The following is a 6,009-nucleotide window of genomic DNA, read 5'->3' on the forward strand; positions in this document are numbered from 1 at the left end:
AACAAATTATCAATACGGTATCGTCTCGTATTTATCGCCTTAAACATAGTTGTATTTTAACATAAACTTTGTTAGTTGAAATGTTGAATAGATTAGAATATAGTCAATATACTTTATGCATTTATCTATTTGTATATGTTTAGTTTATGTGTATCAGTGTATCATGTATGTATGGGAATTGTATGTATATGTTTTAAGTTTTGACATATCATCATTAACTAGTTAATTGACACGTGAAATCACGAGTTAACGAAGAGATCTAGATTATAATACTAATGTTATTGACACGTTACTTAATATTTATTACTACGTATTTGGTTAAATTAATTAACTAAGGTGATATGATCTTCGGAGCAAGAATGAAATTGGCTAAAAACTTGTCTCATTTATCTACTACATAAACCAATATGAATTTGGTTAAAGTTAAGAAATATGTGAATCGACCATAGACCTCTTCTGTCTGCTTTCAAGTAGTTAGTAAATGCATATAATTTCCATATCTGATAATGTATTCTACATACATATTATCACATTATCTACAAACGAACATACAAATTATTGTAATGAAATATTCGCTACCGTAATACCCATTTAGACCCTACCCGGTTGAACCCCAACAATACTTGAGTCATTCAGTAACAAATCACAGCTTATATAACCCTGCTAAAATGAACATTTTTACATACCCCGACATCTCTCAGACCACTTTGATTTTCAATAAGAACAGATGCACATAATACTTGATCAGTTGTATCATTCTGGGATGTTGGTACATCTACATCCAAAAAATTAAACTTGAATCATATGGTTCATGAAAAAGAAATCAGTAATTCGTGTTCTTCGGTAAGAAAAGATCAAATTATGAAACTAAAACCATACCATTGCCAAACACAGTGTGTTTAAAAGACTCGGACGTACTTGCAAATACAATAAAATATACAGTATGAAAGGTACAAAATACAAATAACAATTAGTGTATGTTAGAGAATCTAAAATATGACAAAAATAAGTATACCAGATTTTGGGAACGTTTGCAGAGACAAAAAGGTAGAACTTTGAGGAAAAATCCAAAACAAAAACACATACCATTGAATTGAAGTCAAATGGCAGCAGTAGCCACATTCGAGGAGTACTTGAATTTAATCACAAATCGAATCATTTACATGGAAAACCAAAATAAATCACAAATTCAGTCAAACTAACGTCCCATTTCAGGTTGTATAGGTAATTGAAAATCGATCAATAGTATTCTCGTGAGAAACGGATTGTGGAGCATGGTATCTAATTGAAGCACTCACTGATGAAGGCGCCAAATAACGACAACATAACGTTAATAATTTCAGTAACAGAGAATTAATATATGTGCAAGCAGGTAGCTATATGTGCAAGCAAAATGCATAGAATTAATATTTTTATTTAATAGAATGTATATGATTCAGATTGAGAAAAGCATATTTGATACATAATGGGTAGAACGGAAGAACATCAACCTCTACACACTTATCTCTAGCCAAACACGCCCTTGCTCGCAATAACCATGATAACGGGCATTAGTAATATTTTGCAGTGACTTGGTGAAAGTAAAGATCAAACAACAAAATGACTCATCATATTCACCAACTCCATTTCCATTGTTAGATAGCTATGATGACAAAGAACAAAAGACCCTAAAAAAAAAAAAAATCACCAACTGATTTGAGTCATCACAATCAAAAAACATTCTATAACATAGAGAACTTATAACTTTACTTATAAATATGTAAATGATGGTTAAAAAACTACTATTTAACATCTTTGAATCCCCATCAAGTTCTTTACCATGATTTAGAATTAACTTGGTTCAACCATAGCAATTACATGTTACAATTTAAGAACACTCTAACTCTATAAATTGAGTAACATAATACCATTAAAACTACTTAGCGGAATGCTTTGATGCATAACCAATACAATAGCTTTAAAAATGATTAGACTTCCAATATTCAAAGCATGTATCAAACCATTGTGTAGTAATGGTAGATGACATTTTGTAATAGAAGAACCGTAATAATTTCAACCAAATTCCACTCGACCCACAATAAATGTGTCACATTGTCACCCTCAATGTACATGCAGGGTAGAATTTAAGAACATTTTATCACTTATAACTATTAATAACTGCTATAAGTTACAACAATAACAACGTAAAGACAAAGCGAAAAAATGGGATCATACCTTTTCTCTCTCAATAACCAACTTGTTGGAAAGATTTCAACTAATCAATTCGAACAAAATAAGAACTGCTAAACAGTCCTACAACTACCGCATAAAATTCCTATTTTCATTTTCACCTATTTTCATAAATATATATATGGTCAATTGTTTTATTGACAACCCCTACTACAACTAATGGAACCTACTATACATCACAACAGTAAGAATTCGTTCATTAATTATGCTTTACCACTACAACAAAGTCAACCGAATAGTACCTCTTAGTAGCGCTTTATGCTCTAAGCTACAAAATTTCCTTCAATGTTTTGAAGGCGACAACTGCATATCATACATTTAAATTAGCTATTTCAAAACTGCCTTCAATATTTTGGGTGCATATAATATCAAATAGCATAGGAATTAGGTATAAAAAGAAAATTGAACAAGCTGAATGTCATAAAAACCCTACAATAACCAAATTAAAAGAAGACACATGGTATTATATCATTCAAGTTAAAAACTGAAATCCAAAGTTCTAATTACAAAATCAAAATCCTAAAATCGTTGATTTATTTAATTTTAAAAAAGTTAAAAACCGTAACCTTGTGGAATCTGATTACTCTGAAGACAATCACGATTTTATGGTGCATCTGCTTCAATCTGATTTCAAATTACGGGAAAGCAAGTGAAAAGAAGATCTAAATGTCAGCGAAGAGAAATAGAATAGAAATTGAAGCAAAGAGGATATTTGATGTGTGGGAAGAAGAAGACCCTTTATTAATTTACGCCAGTTTTTCAAACTTATATATTATTCAACAATAATAACAATTAGGTTAATACCCGGGTGGAAGAAAAAGATGGTGAAGAGATACTTACAGAGAAAGAAGATGAAGAAAGACGAATTTTGAATTCGAGATGGTGGAGGAGATGGTGGCGGGATGGAATTGATTCAGATGATGCGGAGATGGTGACTGAATGAATTTAGGGTTTGTGTCACATGAACGGGTTTAAAGGGCAAGTACTTGTAAAAATTATATTTTTAATTATAAATTAAATAATTAATGATTAAGTTGTTTAGATTTTTTTTCCTTTTATTTATTTTAATGAAGGAAAAATCTGTTATAATTCAGTAGGCTTATAACTACCTTTAATGGTTATAAGAACAAGGAGAGAAAAAGAGAGAAGAAAGAGAGAAGAAAGATTGATATTGATATTTCAAGAGAAATGGTACACCTTAAATGGTTACCATACATGTCTATTTATAGTATAAAATATTACTATGCAAGAAATATAATAATAATAAAATTAACATCCAATCTAGATATTTTATAACAAAATCTAGATATTTTATAACACTCCCCCTTGGATGACAATTTTATTAGAGAATAACTAGTACTGCCTCGTTAAAAACCTTGCTAAAGAAAACCCATTGGGATAAAACTTTAGCTAAGGGAAAAAGAGTGCAGCATAGAGTTGACTCCCCCTCAAGTAGGCAACGCCTGAGTTGTTACATCTTCTGAACATGCCTCATGCCAATATTATGAACGTGTGTTCTGAAAATAGCAGTTGGCAGTGCTTTGGTATAAAGATCAGCAGAGTTGTTGATTGAACGTATCTCATTTTAATCTGGTTGTCTTTTACGAGATCTTGAGTATATGAGAAGAATCTGAGGTTTTCATTTGAAACTGTATCATCTAAATCTTTTATGTACAAGTTTAGCCCCTGTGATTTGTCTACAGTCTCCTTCATGGTTTGCTCAAACTCTTGTTTCAATTCCTATTCCCTTGTAGTCTTTTCTGAGCCTTACCAATCTACCATTCTTTCCCATCAAACTTATGACCGTTAAGACCGTCTATGGCTTTGGCGCCTCGTCAGTATTTATATTTTGTTCAGTCACTTTTGATACTCTTCTTTCATTTGTATTATGCAAGCTGCATTATCTTCATATATAGTTGTTGGTGAAGATAGTTGTTAGTCTTTTATAGCGTTCTAGTCCACAAGAATCAATAATGATTTGTGTCATTGATCTCAACCAAACACATTTTCGAGTAGTTTCATATAATGCAATCACTTCGTCATGATTTGATGATGTTGCAACAAGTGTTTGTTTTAAGAACGCCATGATTTTGTGGTACCTCCATTTAGGAATACATATCGAGTTTGAGATTTATCTTTATGAGGATTTGATGAATGACCTGTATATACATAATCAACCAAATCTTGTTTTGAAACGTTAGAATAAAATAATTTTAAATCAGCAGTTTCTCAAGGGTATCAAAATATGTGTTTGATCCCGCTCCATTGTCATTTGAGCTGAATCTTGCCAACAAATTAATTGCAAGAGAAATGTCAGGTCTTGTACAATCTATAAGATACATAAGAACCTCAATTGCACTAAAATATGGAACTTCCGATCTGTTAAGATTTTCATGATCTTCGCAGGGATGAAATAGATCAGTGTCAATATTGAGTGATCTAACAACAATGAGTTTGTCTTTAAAAAAAATGTTTAAAATATTTTCGGTATAAGTTGTTTGATGTACAAGTAAATCATTAGGCATATGCTCAATTTGCAATCCAAGGTAATACTTGGTTTTTTCAAGATCTTTCATTTCAAAATAATTCTTTAGAAGTTGAATGATTTCATAGATCTCTTTATTTGTTCATATGATGTTAAGAACATTGACATAAACAACTACGATCTCATATCCGAACATTGTTTTTATAAAACATACGTGCAAAATAAGTTTATATTTATACCCTTTTTTTTATCAAGTAGTCATCTAATCGGTTATACCACATACGTCCCGTTTGTATAAACCCATTTAAAAATCTTTGTGATTTAATGGAATATATTCCCTTGGGTTTTACATTAGATGCTTATGATACCTTAACTCTTTAGGTATATTCATATATATCATTATTAAGTGATCCATACAGATAAGTAGTAACAACATTCATGAGATGCATTTAAATAACTACCAGGTTGATTAAGTATCTAATAAGTAATTGTATCCATTACAGGAGGATAAGTTTTCCTCCTAATTCATTTATGGTCTTTGTGGAAAATATTGAGTTACAAGTCTAGTTTTCCTTGTAACTTCATTTGCACATTTCTTTTCGGATAAAAATTCATTTGTATCCCATACGTTTCACATCTTTAAAAGTGATAACGATTGATCCGAAAACTTTTCTTTTATCGAGCGATTCTAATTCAGCTCGTATTGTTCCTTTCCATTGAGCTCAATCATGTCCATTTTGTATATTCAATGACAGATTTTAGTTCCAGATCATCATCTTTATTCATGATGTCATTGTAACATTATATGAAAATATCTCATAGAGATTTTAATTTCATTTCGGTTCCATAATATTGCATAATTTATCGCAATTTTAGTATTTACATTTATCAATATCCTCTGCAGAAGGAATATTGATTTGTGGTTCTTCTTGAACACTTTCTTTTACCTCATTATCAGCTGATTTTCTTTTTCGAGGATTTTTATCTTCGGAACCAATTGATCTTCCACGTTTGATGCGTGGCAAAGACTCAACAGTGACATTATTGCCAGCTTTTGGAATTTCAGTTCGAGCTGAAGCATTTATCGCTGGTATATATGATTTAGTCACCTTTTTTTTTATCTGTAAATGCATAAAGTAATTAATTTGCAAGTTCTTGCATATGCATTATTTTTTGAACTTTCGTTTCACATTCTTTTGTGCGAGTTCAATATACCTTAATTGATGTTCACATCATGAAGCATCATTTTATTATTTTATTTTTTTACTTCACCCCCTAATCTAGGGAACAATGTT

The 6,009-nt window shown here is 31.0% G+C and overlaps 1 long non-coding RNA gene across 1 annotated transcript; it reads right to left on the bottom strand.

Annotated features, from left to right (window-relative positions):
* Positions 1-493: 493 nt before the first annotated feature.
* Positions 494-3,199, bottom strand: LOC139858106 (uncharacterized). The gene is made up of 3 exons (XR_011762810.1): positions 3,070-3,199; positions 2,472-2,853; positions 494-1,667 (listed from the first exon to the last, which is right to left on the bottom strand). It is a non-coding gene; the product is annotated as an uncharacterized lncRNA (long non-coding RNA).
* Between the last annotated feature and the right edge of the window lie 2,810 nt (positions 3,200-6,009).

This window comes from Rutidosis leptorrhynchoides, chromosome 7, assembly GCF_046630445.1.
Source record: "Rutidosis leptorrhynchoides isolate AG116_Rl617_1_P2 chromosome 7, CSIRO_AGI_Rlap_v1, whole genome shotgun sequence".
NCBI classification, from domain to species: domain Eukaryota; kingdom Viridiplantae; phylum Streptophyta; class Magnoliopsida; order Asterales; family Asteraceae; genus Rutidosis; species Rutidosis leptorrhynchoides.